Source organism: Pteropus vampyrus, unplaced genomic scaffold (assembly GCF_000151845.1).
Source record: "Pteropus vampyrus isolate Shadow unplaced genomic scaffold, Pvam_2.0 Scaffold78, whole genome shotgun sequence".
NCBI lineage: Eukaryota > Metazoa > Chordata > Mammalia > Chiroptera > Pteropodidae > Pteropus > Pteropus vampyrus.
Window position 1 is genome coordinate 4,718,683 of NW_011888859.1, and position 17,569 is coordinate 4,736,251.

Below are 17,569 nucleotides of genomic sequence, written 5' to 3' on the forward strand. Positions count from 1 at the left end.
GTTGACAGTCAATAACGTGTCCCACCTGCAGACTTAAACAGGCCTATTACCCGGCACAATGCTGGCGTGATTGCCTCTGTATTGCAAAATGATTTTATCTGCTGGTCTTTCACTCTGCCAGTCTGTGGGAGAGAAGATGGCCCAGCAAACTGGGAGCGAGTTAACAAGCCTGGCTGAGGAAATGAGATTCCTGAACATCCGCTGCCTACTACGAGTCTCTCCTAAACATTTGGGATCATCGCTAACAAATTTCTTCAACACATGTATTTATTTTATTGTGGATATTTAGGGTTCCCTATTTTTGAAATCCCTAGAACTATTTTATTACCTGCTTTTTATCACATGAACCATGGGGGAAGTTTAGTAATTTGTATATTCTGGTTTTAAAGGGTAAACATCTGGCACTAAAAACCAAGGTATGTACATTAAGAAATAAAAGTCAAGAAAGAGACTAATTGGCCAAAGTAATTTAAACAGCCTGCAAGTACGTTAATTCCTAGATTCATCGGTTATCACCATCATCCTCATATTTATTTTTGTTCAGATTTCCTGACTAAAATAGAAGATAGCTCTTTCTTCATTTATGAAAGAGCTCTTCCCATGGCCTTGGATTCCACTCTTTTTCTATGGGGTAGGTGACAGAGGGTAAAAGGGAACTTCTGGAACTGTCAGGCCCTTTTCTATGTAGCAACCACCCTGAGGAAGTCTCAGAGTGGTAGAGCAGAAAATGTTAAATAAGTTAGTTTGGAGAACTTGCCTTAGAGCTTGAGTATAAACAGTTGTCAGTCACGCGGGCGTTACAGACAAGCCTGAGTGCCTTTCTCAGACCAGGCCGCCTCTGCCACCAACAGCATGTCGACTTTCCCTTGGGGCAACATTTCTCCCCAGCCTTACTCACTCAGCTGCGGCACAGCTGGGGCTAAGCGAAGAATTATACAAATGAGCCGTATCTACAGGAAGCAGTCTGCTCACGAGGTGAGGTGAAGGAGAAAGTGAGACTGTGAACAGACCTACACTTACCACATTCTGCTAACTGAAGAGAAGAAAGAAGGGGAAGAATGTTCTCTCACACACTACCCTACGGGATGAGGATTGTTCCTGATAGTCATGAGTCTGGCCTCTCCACTCCGGGAACTTCTCGCGAATAGGATCTATAATTCAAAGGGAATCAGCAGAGATCTATACAATAATATTACGATAGCAAAGAAGAAAAAAAAAGATTCAGGAAAAAACCATGACAGAAAATAAAACTACCCCAAGAGCAAAAGGCTTTTGTCGGTTTTAAATTTCAAAACTCTTTTGAATGCTTTTAACTTAATTTTTAAGTATAAAATCTCATGTAAATATTTTTAATGTTTCAAAATTCAGTGACGGCGAATGTGAAGAGTTTAAGACGTCTCCTAAGAAACTTTTCCACCAAATAGAGCATTTCAATCTGCATTAAGAGTGCCCTAAACTCTACTTGGTGCAACCTCAGAGGGAGAAGAAAGTCATCAAATCTATATTCCGGAATACCACCGGTAGAAATATCTGTTTAAAAATATTTCTCTCTTCTTGCATAAGGGTTGGAAACATATATTTTCCATATTGAGGGGAAAAAGTATTGGCAGGGTTTATACCCAATGCAGTTTCTTTTTCTTTCTCTGAAAGAAGGAAGGAAATCACAAGAGAATTAAAAACCAGTAGAGAATGATACCTGTTTGTAAGCAATATATGAAGTACTGCAACACAGAGTTCCTTAAACTGTTCTTGTCAGTTGGATCTGCAATGCTGGAGCTGTGACCAGGCCTCTGAAGAACACAAGAAGGCCACGCTAAGAGTTTCTGATAAATGCACTCCTAGATTAAGCCGTGACTAATAACGTTTACAAACCCAAGAGAAAGACGGTGAATTGATCCTTAAATCTTGTTTCCATTAAAATCTTGCTTTTGATGAATTATTATTAAACCCGACCCTTGGAAATACTGTCTCCATAGAATTTTATTTCTACAAATAAAGCCTGGAACATTTGTGGGCATGAGTGCGGTGAGCTTGAATAGATATGAGACAGGAATCTTAGCATCCCTAATTACGGGTTCTATTATTTAACCAGTGAATAAACCAATTCAAATCATTTCAACAAACATTTATTGAGATTATTTAATATAAAGAGATCTATGATTTTACAAAGCTAAATATTCATAAGGTGGTGAATATTATTTTATGTTAAGCTAGTTAAGAACTAGAAGAGACTCTAATGAGCCCAGAAAACACATTTTTTAAAGGAGAGAGATAATTTTTAGTTTTTGCTGAATGACTGTGACAAATACCTTCAGTTCTGCTATAATGTGACGTATGGGTCCCTAAATGTCGCACATAAAAACCATAGAGTTCATGGAGAAAATGGGATTGGGCACAACCCTCAAAACCTTAGCCGGTGACATGATAAAAAAATTTAAATCAGAACCTATTAAAAAGAGTAATGCACGTGTTAGAAGGTTAGCCAATCATATATATTACAATTAAAATGTCATTTTACCATTGCAAAGTTGTGAGCGTCATAAGTTTGGGTGCTGCTTATGAGTTATTGTGCAGTGGTGGCAGGGAGTTCTCTGGACAGCATGGGAAGTCCTGACACCATTCACCTTGTGCACAGGTGTTGCTCATCACACACGGTGGACCGGGGAGCTAGCAGACACTTGCGATGTGTGCCCTTTGTGTATCCCTGTGGTGTGCAGAGCATCTCCCCAGGGTATACCCAGGAAGGGAACTGTGCACGCCCAGGATGTGTGTGCAGGGAGAACTCGAATCAGCCAACTACTATTGCCAACACCGTTTCTGAAAATTTGTTTCATATACTGGGGTTCTCTGTGTATTTCATTTGGACAAAATGCTTCCCTTTCACATTTTTGAAAAATAATTATGTGATTCCTTAGCCTTGAGTAAACATTGCTCTCTGGAAACACGGAGGATAGTCATCATACTGTTGGCAATACCTCTCAGCATACCATCGAATAACCCCAGAAGCAGCCGGACCCCAGTCTGAGACTCGTAACTCTGAGTATTAAGTAGCTATAATCGGGTTTGAGTCAATGAATCACAAACACAGAGAAAATGTACCATTTGTGGAATTTTTTAGCTATGGGAACAATAATAAAAATCTATTAATTTTTTCTGTGTTTGATAACCAATAAAGATTATTATGTGTCACTGGGTTAAGGAAATTTAAAAGTCCACTATAACCCTGGGAGAAGGTTAGCATTGAAGTTACAATTGCTTTCCTAAGTGCATTTTTTTTCCTTTCATTAGTCATTAATTGTGAAAGATGAAAAAAGGAAAATAATAATAATAAATAAATAAAATAAAATAAAAAAGAGGAGAACAGCCCCTTGCTATTGACTCAGGTCCCAAATGGACAAAACCACTGTGTGGGCAGGGAACACAGGCTGCCCCAGGCCGTAGTATGAGGCTTGGTACAGCTGGCTACAGTTTTCTGCATTCGTGTAGTGCTTCTCTCTGATGAAATCACACGTAGGCCAATGTGAATGAAATTCACTTTGTGTCGAAATTGTGTCCTGATATATCTATGTCACTGGAACAAATTCTGGATTTGAAAATAAGCATCATAGCAGAACTGTCGCATGCATATTTATAATCCAGTTTTGTGCAAAATAACGTTCTTCCTCATCTGCCACAAAGCTTTTCTGATTATTATTTTTGTCTAAGCAATTTGAAAAATATAATATTCCAAAATATCATTTGTATGAACAATAATATCACTGACGGATAAAGCTGGATAACTGCCCCACCCCTGTGGTAGGTTCTGCATTCCACCAGCATCTTCGGGCTCCAAAGCTCTCTGGTTTAAAGCTGGCCTGTGGATCTAGAACCAGAGTCCTCAGCTCCTACCTGAGAGAGCTTTCCTTCTTCCCTGACAATGAGGGTTGCTTATACCTGACTGCCTTGTGAAGCACTTCTACTTAAAATAGCATCACATGTGGCAGGGGGAGGGGCGGGGGATGCTTGTGGAACATGGCATCCTGCAATTTATCATTCTTTCGCCCTCCTGTTACTTCCTCGCACAGCCCTTAGGAAAAAAAAATCTCATCATTTGCCTTGATTTATCAGTTTAAGATTGGCCATTTCACATCTAATACGTGGTGAGTATTTTGGCACAACAAGCGGTTAAAGCAGATGCTTGAATATTTATGTAAAAGCCTAGCTTTCCCCTTACTACTTGAATTATTTACCTTGAGTAAGTGCACATTAAGTCACAGGCTAATGGGTGGCACACTTCTTTACATGGACTCATAGTCCAACAAAGCACCATGACTGCCTGGTAGTGATGAACGCCAAGGGCACCGTGAACAAGTCTGCCCAGCCTCGACAGGAGCCACGCTTTCCTGGGTTAGGGCAGAACAAAAAGTACGAAAGAGAACCCAAGGCACAAAGCTACAGAATATTCCACACACATTTCTCTCTCAAGGAACACAGGTGACCCAAAAGATGGCACACGGCATGAACACCATTTGCCACTGAAACCCATGGCATTTGCCTTGAGAAAACTCCACCGACTCCTCTGTATATGTTTCGACTTCATTTTGCTTGGCTTGGTTGTACATAAATTATTCTATGGGGTTTAATTCCTACAGAAGGGAATATAATCCAACCTTCTGCTATAAACGCAGCTACAATTTCATTCCTGCGCCAAGCGGCGGAGAGAGAAACCAAACAGTTGGCCCCCAGTGAATTAATCTATATGCCCCAGTTCCTAACACCGAGCAGCCTCAGACAATAGACCGGGTTTTAACTCTTTCTTGTCAAGTCTTCATCATAAGCAGTCAGATTGCATTCTCCTTCTCACTTCTCACCCCATTACTCACAGAAAATATCTTTTCCCATGAAACCTGAGCTAACATACTCGGCAACCAATGCTGGAGTTAGCAGTAAAAAGCCAGTCCTCGCCATCAGAAGCACATTAGCATACAAAATATTTCTATAGGAAGAAAAAAAGCCCATCAGTTGCAGGAGCTGCACTCCACTGTCTTAAACATTGCCATTCTCAGAACGCTCACCCACCTCTCCTCCGAGATAATGCACGTGCAGATCATGGTAACCTTTTATAGCGATCGTGGGCCCTGTGGAGGAAGGAAACGCTAAAACTACATTCCAATTAGATTCTACGGAAATGGGAGGGAAAGGTCTTTTTAGACAGAAATCGAGATAAATAAGGGGAAACAGTTAATTACTGTACATGTCGCAAGAACTGTTAGTTTCAGTAAACGTCGCACAGGAAAAATAAATCCCAACACCAGCCCTCTCTGTGATGTGATGAAGTAAACTGGGGACAGGAATCCACATTAAAGGGAAACAGGAGCCGTTTCACAATATCCTGAATTTATCGCATCCCGCCCAGCGGTCAGTTAGGCAGGCAAATGAACAGTTAAAAGGCTCCACTGAACCATAATCCCCAATCGTTATACTTAAATGGCTCCTCTCAATATAAAGGAGGCTCTTCAATAACCATAGATCTAATTTCTGTTAATTTTATGTAACTCTAACAGAGTCATTAACATTCGTGGAACCCGCTCCACAATCAGCCCCTCCCTCATTTCTCCTACAAGCGTATCTCTTGAAAATTTAATTATTACCAGTGGAATTCCTGCACTAACTAAAGGCTTTTGCAATCAAATCAATAGTTGATGAAAGAGTGGTCCGAAAAAGCCATGTTAAATGCATTATCGCCTTCCATTTCCACATCATCCATGTGGCTCCTTTCGCGATGTTACAGTCGGAGACCCTCAGCATAACATCACTTTCAGGGAGTTAAAATGTCTAAGTGTTATCCAGAGGTGGCTATTATATATTTATAAGGGCTCTCCTCTATGTTTCTTCTGGATTTATTAAGTGCTCGAGGAATCTGTTTGGCTTATACCAACTATCACAGACTGAGCCGAGAAATCAAAGGGGAAACACCCCAGTGCGGACCTGGCCAGGGATGGAGGAATGTTAGTGGGGATCGTGACTCTGCTACGAGGAGCGAGGCACATTTTATGTGTTGTTTAAAAATAGACATGAGTCGTTTCCTCCGATTCTTGCCCTACTCTGTAACCCCCACCGTTCTGCTCTAATGGAAGAGCCCGAATGCTGTGCTGTCTCCTTTGTGCTTTTCCACCTATGGAGAGTCTCCGGCACAGAATAGCGTGCCTGTGGGGAGAAGGAGACACGCGTCGGAGGCGTTGTGTCCTTTGCTGCGATTGGTGGAATGGGCTTTGGTGCCTTAGACGATTGTTGCACCAGTGATGGTTCTATAAAGAAACCATTTTATCCAGGCCACGTGCAGCGTACCTGATGGCTTTTTGCAATACTCCCCATATACGAACATTTTCTTAGACGTGTGGCACATGTATGTTTATAAGTGGTTACCGGGTTCTCCAGCGGCGTGGTCAAGGGGAATTGCAGACAGTGGGATACATGACTGTGCCATGTACATGACCAGACTCCTAGAGGTCAGGCTGGAGAGGTGATGTAGATGATTCTCCGGATAAACAACCAGAGTCCTCTGGGCCGACAGCTGCGTCCTAATATATGGAACCAGGTGTGCAAACACAATTCAGATTCCCTAATCCAAGTGATATGGGAAACAGTCATATATTATCTGGCAAATTTAGCCTGCCACTGTTTTCCTGCTAAATTGTCCAGATAATTACTTTAATTTTCTATTTCACTTTGATTTACAAACCTAGTCACAGGATAATAACAGGTCATTGTACAGGGCAAAAGCTGATTTGCTTATTTATGTATAACGCTCACCTATCAACAAGCAACTCCCATGGGCCCCGCACTGCCCGCAGGAAGTTTTATTCTAATTGAAATCAACCCTTAGACCCTAGAAAGATCAGTGAACCTGAACAGTGATCCATTAAGAGCTGGATTCAGTGAGAAATAATTAATGCTATGAGATCTGAGGAGCCAGGCTCCTGGGGAGACAGGCTCACCATAGACCCTAACAGTCCCCCGACTTTTTTTCACATCACATATGTGGAATGGTATATAGATATATGTACATCACAGGGCAAACAGATGCTGCTCACAGCCAGTAATGGCCGGAGCCACAAGCTACCCAAGGACAGACCTGGTAGCCCAAGGGCAGAGGAGGTCACCCATCACCCCTGGTCACCCATTCAAAGCCCTCCAGTTCAGACACTTGGCTTTCAAGCAGTTCTATGTTAGGATTTAATGAGAAGAAAGAAAACCATGTGAGGTAAACTAATGCATAACTCTTTGAAGAGGAGGTATAGCTTTGGCAAAGAAAAATGCAACCAGGAAGCAAGGCCTCAGGAGATGGTGTGATTCAGTGTGTAGGTGTCCGGGCTTTAGAATCAGAATGTTCTAGGTTTTAGCCTCTGCCTTACCGCAAGCATGGAGCAGTTAAATAATTTCCCCAAGTGCAAAGTGCATGCACTTGGGGAAATTATTTAACTGCTCCATGCTTCATTTTTCTAATCAGGAAAATAGGGATATCATAGTCCCTATCTATTAACATAGTTGTTCTTATCAACGTATGTGGTGAAGAATAAATGAGATAATGTGATTAAAGCACTTTGTACAGAGCTTGGCCCATGGAACGTTCAATAAACGCCAGCTACGATATCAGTAACGTAAGTACTGCTATTAATGTTGCCAAGCAATGTTTTGGAGCTGAAAGTCGGCACTTAGGGGATAGAAATGAGTAATGAGAAGATGAATTTTCAGAAAATGGGGATAGGCAAACATTTTGTGTACTTGCTGGTGCTGGAAAAACATGAAAGAAAATAGAAACCATTATTTCAGATGCAGCACCTCTGGTCAAATCGGAGGAACAAGGAGTGTTTACGTCAGCCATCCAGGACCAACTAGGACTTCAGTTTCCGATGATACATTCAAACATTTATCTGCAAAGTAGCGTTTTCTATCCTTCCTCCCTGTCTGTGCTTCAATTTTGCAGATGCACGGACAAGCAGATACAAAGTTTGATACAATTGTCACAGGGGCTACCCATCGCTGTCATTCCAGCTACAGTCTCTTCACCGAGGGATCTTCCAAGTGCCATCAGATTAACATGGAGAGAATAACGGATCATAAGTATTTGAGGACTACCCAGCAAAAGTACAAGAAATTATCTATTACCCCTTATGCAGCCAAACCTAAGTAAAAGTTAGTTATGGAATCCGAGAGAAAATTGAATTTCCCTGAAATATAAGATAACATAATTTGTAGCCTAGTCCGTTGTGACATACAAACACACCATCTGCAAAAGGAGAAAATAAATGATACATTTACAGTACCTAGCAGGGCACCAAGTACAAAGTAAGTGATCGATGTAGGTCAGTGATAGATAGCACCTCCCTATTTGCAGTATATATTCATCAAAATTTTCTCAGGAAGAAAAAGGGTTGCCATTGAAAGATGCCATTAATTGTACATTTTGTCTTATTATTTAGAAATAGACATTTCAATTCCTAGAGTGAAATGTCTATATAAAATACCTTTAAAAAGCACTTCATTTACAAGTTACCTTATGACTATTTATCGTTCTGAACTCCATCTCAGAGAAAACATGGGCATTTTCACCTCCATTCTACAGATGAAGAAATTGAATCTAAAGCAGCTTAGGGATTGCCCACGGACCACGAGGTTTGGACAGCATCAGGCCCAAACTTGAACCCGGGTCCTCCAAATAGTAACCACTCTTCGTCATATATTCTTCTATTATGGAGTCATTATTCTAGGTGCCGCGGAGGTCAAAGCTGAGTATTAGTGATTAAAACTATCCCCATGGAGCAGCTGGGGATGCCTGTCTGAGCCAAGGAGACACATGAGGCAAAGTTCAGGAGTGTGGGCACGCGGACGTCATGGCAGCCTGTCGAGTGGACTGGCTCCATCTGTTGGTGTTCAAGGGGCATGTGGAATATGAGTTCTGAGAAGCCCTTAATGCAATGCTGAGTGTGGGGTTTATCCCACAGGTAATTGACAGTCGTCAAAGCGTTTTGTTTTTTTTTTTAAACTGGGAAGGTGACATAATTAAATATGTGTTCCAAAGTCTGGCCAGGATTGGAGCCTCTATTCCAGGAGAAGAGCTGCAGAGGGGCTGGAGGCAGAAAAACAAATGGGAATGTTTTCTCTCTTGGCTCAGGATCAGCGTTGGCTTGCGTTGTTCTAACACGTGGACACTAACTGCTCCACTGGATTGCGAACTCTTTGCAGGAACTCACAGTCTTTTCTCGTCAAGCGCCCGTGCTGCGTAGTATAGCGAATTACACGTTGCAGAAACTGCCACCGGGACTTCCCCACGTAGTCCACCGTCACCCCAGCCTCAGCGGAAATGGAACTAAATATGTCTGCAGCCAAGTACCACTTCTCTTCCCATTTCTCTCGCTGGCAAATATGGCCCTGTCAGCCCCCTGGTTATCCAAAATCTGGCATTCACCCTAAGTACCTTCCTCTCCCTCATCCTCATCCCCCATTCAACTCATCTTTGTATAGCAGCGGTCCCCAACATTTTTGGCACCAGGGACCAGTGCTTCTATGAGAATCTAATGCCTGGTGATCTGAGGTGGAGCTGAGGCAGTGATGTTAGCGCTGGGGAGCGGCTGCAAATACAGATGAAGCTTCTCTAGCTTGCCTACTGCTCACCTCCTGCTGTGCGGCCCGGTTCCTAACAGACCAGTCCCAGTCCACGGCCTGGGGGCTTGGGGACCCCTGCTATACAGTAATCCTTTCTCTAGCATCCCTCAGACACCCCTTTTCACTAACTGTGGGTTGATCAGAATCTCCTAACTAGATCCTTATCTACAAACAGGCCTCTTTTGAATCTGTCCTCAACTCTGCTACCAAGGGCATCATTGTAAAATAAAAATCTGATTACAGAAGTACTTAAAACCCTTTGCTGGCCCTCTATCACCTACTGTATACTGCCTGGAGTCCAAACTCTTCGTCATCACACACATGCAAACCCTCCGTGATCTGGCCTCTCATCTCTGGCCAGTCATCTCCAGTCAAATGACCCAACTCAGCCACACAGGGTGGAGCCTTTGGGCCTATGAACCTTCACACACACACTGAGCTACAGACCTCCTCCCAAGCCCTTCCACATCTGCCTGGAGAACTCTGATTTGTCTCACGTCTACCAACTCCTCTTCTGAGAAAGCTTAACTCACAGAGTCGCCACCACTTACCAGGCCCCCAAGGCAGAGGGCATCTCTCTCCTTTCAAGAACGCTCTCTATCCATTGCTTAGCTCTGCAAGAGTAGTTCTTATCACACTGTATTAAAGGCATTTATTTTCATGCACTTGAGGGCAGGGATGCCGCCTAATTCATTTCTCTTTCTAACACTAAGTAGTTAGTACGTAATAGGTACTCTTTAAACATTTATATAAATTAGTGCATACCTATTTTTTAAAGACTAAATGATGGAATGAACAAATGGATGAATGTTAACAAATTTTTTTCTTCTTTACCCTCCACTGCTTGAATTCAGTAACACCTGCCTATAGAATCTGACAAAAGACATTTAAGAGCTATAGAATCACATACATATATATTAAGATGTGTGTGTTCTCGTATTTTACAATCAATTTCATTATGATGTGATTACACTTTACACATAAAAAGCACCTTAGCACTTAACATGAAATGTAAATATGTATGTAGTGAGATTTAGAGTCCATTATTCAAGCATGAATCTCCACATTCCTTTAGGTGAACTAAAAGAAACTTTTCTTATATTGGTTTTATTTCTTTTCCCTGGATCAAAACTTTAGCCTCTAGACCTTGAAAGAAGAAAGTTAGAGAAGTCTTTGGTAAATGGTTGGTGAATGAGTTTATGGGTAGTGGTTGGCTTGCTAACCAAGATGCCCAGTTTTCCAAGACAGACTGTGGTGGAGCCACTAGACAACTAAGGCTGTTAAGTCTACAACAGTGACTTTCAAAGTCTTTATTTTTCCCCTTTCAACTTCAAATCGGATATTTTGTGAGTTACTTGGAAAAATTCTAAATAAAATACAATTGAACTGCCTTGACTAATTCAATGCCTGGCACAAAGGAGACATGATAAATATGTGTTATTGCTGAATAACTCCTCTTTGATTGATTATGTAACCCCTGAGAGCAGGAAGTGTGTCTTATTAACAGTGCAGCCCCACGGAGCCAACCACTTTGCTCAATGTTCGTTGAATAAGTGTGTGCTCATGGGCATTTGAAATTGGGCAAGACAGACACATTCTTCAAAGGGTATTTGTGTTGGTTCCATTGCTTTAAGAATTGAGTTCATTGGTCTCTGTAGATACCAGTCATTATTAAATCGAGCACTCTACTTGACTATTACAGGTACAAATCAAGTTCACGTGCAAAACGCTAGTTTCCATCTAGCACCAGAGACCTAAATGTGAAATCCAAGGTATTGTCTGAGGAGAAGTCAGTCTCAAAACCAGGGACTAGAAACAGTGCTCCATAAATGTTGTTTCTTCATCTATAACAGTGATAAGTCACAAATAAGTAAAGTGAAGACAACTATTATCATTGTTAACTGTTTCAGATCACCATCTGCAAAGAGAACACAACAGAATGGAAATTGCTTTTATAAAGTATTCAATATGATTTAAACATCTCATGATATGCAGTGAGGCTCTCTGAGATGTGCCAGATGCTATTAAATACAGCATGCTCTATGGGAAAATCATGCAAAATACATTCACCAATTGAATTCTATTGCAGGGCATAATGGGCTGAATATATAAATGAACCCCCTATTACCTTGGTCTTTGGGCATTTTTTCCTTACAGCTTTCAGATATAGAACATGAAAAATAAAAACAAATATAATGCCTTTATTTTTCAGTCAACAATACGCTTTCAAAGCATCCTACAGTTATAGCACAAAATACACCATTATGTCTACCCATTTCTCGTTTAACGAGGATGGGATTTGTATTCACATTTATATTGTTTTTGCTTAATATAGCAGCCTTGGGAATTGTTTGCTGAAGGAGTCATAATGGGAAATATGTACAGTAGCTAAAAATAATTATAGGCACCCGTTCATTTGTTGAAACTGCTTTAAAAATCAACAAATATTGATTAAAATCAGGTAGGTGTTTTTAATCTGAACATAGCAATTAACATTTGCAAAACTTTTCTATTTTGCAGAGATTTTTTTCACTTTTTACATATCGTCCTGTAGAAAAAGAAGCTTACCTATAAGAGCCTTTATAGTATGAATGTGAAAGGCAAGTATCATTTAACAGACAAATTGTAACAGGAGAAAAGTAAGGTTTTCAGGAATTAAGTGTTTTAGCCACAGGCACCAAGAAATGGGACCCCACACCTAAGGGCCCCATGTAAATCTTCCTTCTGCACCCTGTGCTTTCACACCCCCGAAGGCCTGGGAGAGAAGGGCGGGGCTGGACAGAATCCCCTAGGAAACCAGCCTCCGAGTATATCTCTTTTAGGTATCACTCACTTCAAAACAAAATCTCTCATTTAAAAAATAAGAGTTACTCTTTTTAAGCTTAAAAATATACGTCCTAGATGAGGTTGCTACGAAAAGCAACTTTAGAGTTAAGAACACAGAGCAGGAAATTCGTGTGCTGGGGAGGTAAGATCCAAGATGTAGAATCCTGAGCAGAGACCAGGTATGAGAGCAGGAGCCTGAACCAACACACCGAAATCAGGGGTCATGGCCATTGTCTGTCTAGAGGCTTATTCTCAGGACGCACTTCCATGGTTTCCACTCAACAGGGGTCCAGCCTGACGTATAGCCAATCCATCAACTCTATCTCACGTGAAAATATTTTGTTCAATCCCCTGTTGATCAAATAGAATTAGTTTGCTTCAAGTGGGTCTGGAAACCGGCTCACAAAGCTGTTGGCATCTATTTGTAGAGATAAATGGGAGATTATTTTTCAGAGTTGTAAACACTCGTGCTTAAGACCTGGTCTGGCTAAGTCTCTTGCTCATAGACACAAAGAGTTGAGTAAAAACGGTCTTAAAAATGGAGCAACCTTTTGGTGACATGTCAAACACAGAGGATTTGCCAGAGAGCCCACTCGGGATAATTATATATTTTATTCAAACCCATAAATCATCTTTCTTGTGAATGGGAAACTGGCATAGAATCATTAGAAGGAGAAGAAATAGTAGCAGAAGAAGCAATGTTGATGAGTTAGAATTTACACAGTGATTAGATGTGGAAATAACAAAAATAATGCCTAGTTTAAGAACAAAGTGGGGCCTTTAACAAAGACAGAAATGTCAGATTGGTGAAATTGTTGAGGGAGGAAATACACAGTCTTGAGGGGACCCATTGTGGGATACCGATGGGCATCAAAGTCGCACTGTCGAGGCAGTAGTGTGAGAAAGCAGAGGAAAAAGAGAACAGGTGCCAGTCACACACTAAGAGTGAGTTTCAAAGCCTGGAAGTAGAGGAGATAACCTGGAAAATCTAGCGATAAGTAGAAAAGGTCACCCCAAAGTCAGATGCATTCCCCTGTATTTAATACCTTCCTTCTTGAATACCTGGAGTTGCTAAGCTTGGTCAATCATTTAACCTCTCCGGTCCTCAACAGCCTCATTTGTAAAGTGGGAATTATAACAGCCACTACTTCACAGAATTGTGGTAATCATTAACTATATTACTATACAGAAGGGCCTGGAAGAGTGTCTGGTAGATACTCAGTTATCTAGAGATATTGGTGATAATAATAATGGCAACAATCATAAAATGATTGGATGTTTAGATCTGGGGAAGAAAAGCAATGAAAACGAGGAGGAGGAGGAGGAGGAGGAGGAGGAGGAGGAGGAAACCAAAAAGGGGAGGACCAAGAAAACGAGCTGTTATGGAAACAAAGAGCCAAAGGCTTTTAAGCTGCAGAGGTTAATTAACCATATTAAATGCTAGAGCAAGATCAAGTGAGACTGTTTGAGAAAAGATCCTAGATTCAGGAAGTTGGAGGTCACTGATGACCTTCAAGAAGACGTTTCAATAAAATGTTGGAAGCGAAAGCCATTGTGAAAGGGATACGGTGGGGAGTATAGGATAAGAAACAGGAAGTGTAGGCTATTGCTTCAAGAATTTTAAGAAGAAGGGCATATAAGAGAGTTACTAAGGGGAACAGCAGAGTATAGGGAAGATCTGTTTAAAGGTTGGGAAATACTATATCAAAGACAGAGGAGAGACCCATGGAAAAAGAGAGGATCAGGAAGCGAGTTGAGAAGGCAAAAGGAAAGCCGGCAACCGGAAACGAAACGCCAATAAGGGGAAAACAAAAGAAAAAAAGGCCAAGCAAGAGGGATGCCTCAAAAAAGAAAACAAAGGCCAAACCAAGGAACGGAAAACTGAAACCAAAAAAAAAAAAAATTTTTTTAAAAGGCAAAAAAAAAAAGCCGCCAAAGGGCCGAAGAAGGAAGAATGGAATTCAACCCACTGCACAGGTGGAGCATGGAAGAGTGAAGGGCCGTTTCCCCCCGGAGGTAGGAAAGAGAAGGAAAGAACAAGACAATATACAGATGAATGTTGAATAGGGAGGAGGATGCTGCGGGCGCTGAATCTACATGGGAACCCTCCTCACGTTAAAGATGAGTCAAGCCATATTTTTACCTTCCAACTCTAACATAATCTCTGGCATGCAACAGATGCCTGCGAAACACTTGCAGAATAAAGGAAAAGATGAAGAAGCGTTGGTGAGGCCATGCGAGACTGACCACTGAGCCTTCTCGACACACACGACAGCAAAACGGACTTGAGGATGCGCTCCGGAAATCCACTTCTCTCGGTTGTGAGCGAGCTTTACTTCTAAGTTTTCTTGTTCTCTGCTCTTCTTTATTTATTCTTCCGTTTTAGCTCCGCCAAAGTGTTAAAGAAAATAGGAGGGTTGTCCTTTTGAGCTCTTTGAAAATATTTTGAGCAACACCTCCCCATCTCTGTGGGTTCTGATGTTGCAGTGCACGCCAGAAGAGTTTGAGATCCAATTAACTGGCAAGTTATACATTCATATCCCATTTTGATAAATTTGTAGCTATATCTACATATATAGACACAGATATGGATATATATAGATAGACATGATGAAAAATCATAGAAGGCAGGTACAAGAGAATCTACTTGCAACCAAATAAGTTATTTCACCGTATTTTCTATCCAGCTTTGCTTCATAATAGAAAACAAAGAGAAACATTACTAAGTGATCTTTAAAATTAAATTATTCTTCCAAACTGCTACGGGCATGCCAAGGGGGATTTTGACCAAACTCTGCAAAAAAAAAAAAAAAAAAAGGGAATCTTGTAAAATAGGGCAGGGATCTCTACAGGAGTAGGAATGGACTTGAAAGGAAAGAAGCACCCGCATGAGTCAAACAGTGTGTTGCTTGCTCAGCATCATTTGCTCCTGTTCCCCCTGAATCGCAGAGCTGTAAGTCTGATATCTACCCCTCCTGAATCTCTGCCCGCAGGGCACCCACGAGGAGCACGCATGCGTGATTTGAAAGGCAAAAAGAAACCGCCATCCTAATAGTGCTCCACTGCCAATGGGGGCCACGTGAGGGCTTTGGAAGACGTGGGATTTTTTTAGTGAACCACCATCTTCACTGGGCAGATGCATCTGATAGTTTCATGGAAATACTACAACCTCCGGTCTCTCTGAAAACTAGGCGTCCTCCTGTATTTAATACTTTCCTTCTTGACTACCTGGAGTTGTTTTATATCTTTGACCATCGTGATGACGTGAAAACTTAACAATATATATTATTATATTGTGGAACAGAGAACACACTTTTAGGAAACTCTGCTGTAGGATCCCCTTTTACAAACCCATCCCCTCCCCTCCCACGTCTTAACCCCTCAGCACGTCCTTCTGCCTCACTTTATAACTTTGCTTGCATATCCGCCTCCCGATTCCCATGGTGATCACTCCAGAGCGGGTCTTCTCAGCTCCTTGCTTTCCAGGGGCAGGAACCTCCAGCCCCAACCCAGTCCCCACCATCAAGCACGATGCCAAGGTTCTCCTTCATCTCCTACACCATTCTCAGGCTCACAAGCCTTCGTGGCTGTTTCCTCCTACCTCCGGGCTGAAATCTTCTTGTGGCCCAATCTCACCAAATCCTGCCCATACCCTTCCCCTTTGACAGCACCACCCCAGAGTCATCACATCTCTAGTTGGACTGTCCCGCCCTATCACCAACGCACCCTCCGCACCCACCCCTCTGTTCCTACGTTCACGTTTGCCCCTCCCCCAGAACACCCTCTCCTACCTGTCCAAACCCATCGTGTCTTTCAGAGACAGCTCAAGTTGTCAGCTCCTCTACGAAACCTTCTCTCACCACACATTTCATTAAGACTTTTCTCCTCCAAACTGACATATTTAAGTACAGAAGAGACTGCCTGCCAAGTCCAGCCCAAGCTGCTAACCCACAGACTCGAGAGCTAAATACATGGCTGTTGTTTCAAGCTACTACATCTTGGGGTGGTTTCTCTGTAAGCACTAATGGATAAATGCTGCTCCCACACTTGCCTGCCTCCACAGGACGACTGTAGGTGTTGTTAAACTGAAAATCAAAGCACACCTCTGCCCCGCCTGGCTTCCGCTACATCATCCTCTCACTCACTGCATTCTAGACACACCAGCCCTTGGCTATTTTTCCAACAAGCCCTGCTTATTCCCACCTCAACTCATTTGCACTCATAGTTCCCTTCCTCTTGGAAAGCTCTTTTCTTAGAACCATACATGATTCTCTCTCTCACTGTATGTGGACTCTCTACTCAAATGCCACCACCTCCAAGAAGCCTTCTCAGATGACTCTATAAGGCACCATCGCCTTCAGTCTCTGCCCCCTTCCCCTGCTTAATTTTTCTTTATTCGTCTGATGCTTACATTTCATATGCATTTGATCACTGGTTTATTTCCTATTGTTCTAAAAGAGAACCCTCTGAAAGAAAGGACCCCAGTGCCACGCTTACCACTGTATCTACAGTGCTGAAAACTGTCCCAAATGCATAGCAGTGGCTCAGGAAGGAGCTGAAGATTGAAAACATGGATAACACCATTTCCACCCCTCAGGGGTGTTTGGGATATACCAAGTCTTGTGTTTTCAAACTCCAGTAAGTCCTGTAGAACTAGAAGAGTTTCTTGTATCTAAAAGCTTGTTGTCAATAACAAATGAATAAAATCAAATTTAAAAGTTGTTTCTCTTTTATACGGCATTACAGTCATTTTGATGTAACACTGACATAGTTCTTATGTTGTTTTCTTTATATAACACAATTTGCATAATTTAAGGACAACTCCGTAAGATTTGCACAATTGAAGGTAATGCCAGAAAAAGCATTTCAAGAGTCTTATAATTTGCATTCCTCGCCTGCTCTACGTAATTTCGATACGCCTTGTGAAGTACGGGCGTGAGACGAAACACATATACCACATGCAGTCCACTCTGGGAAGAGGAGCAGGAGCAAACATCCAAACGTCCAGACACAGAACAACGTGCTGGCTGTTCCCTTTATTACTGTCATCCATGGTTGGCTGCCCCATCATTCAGCGATAGTCAGGAAGCTCACAGAA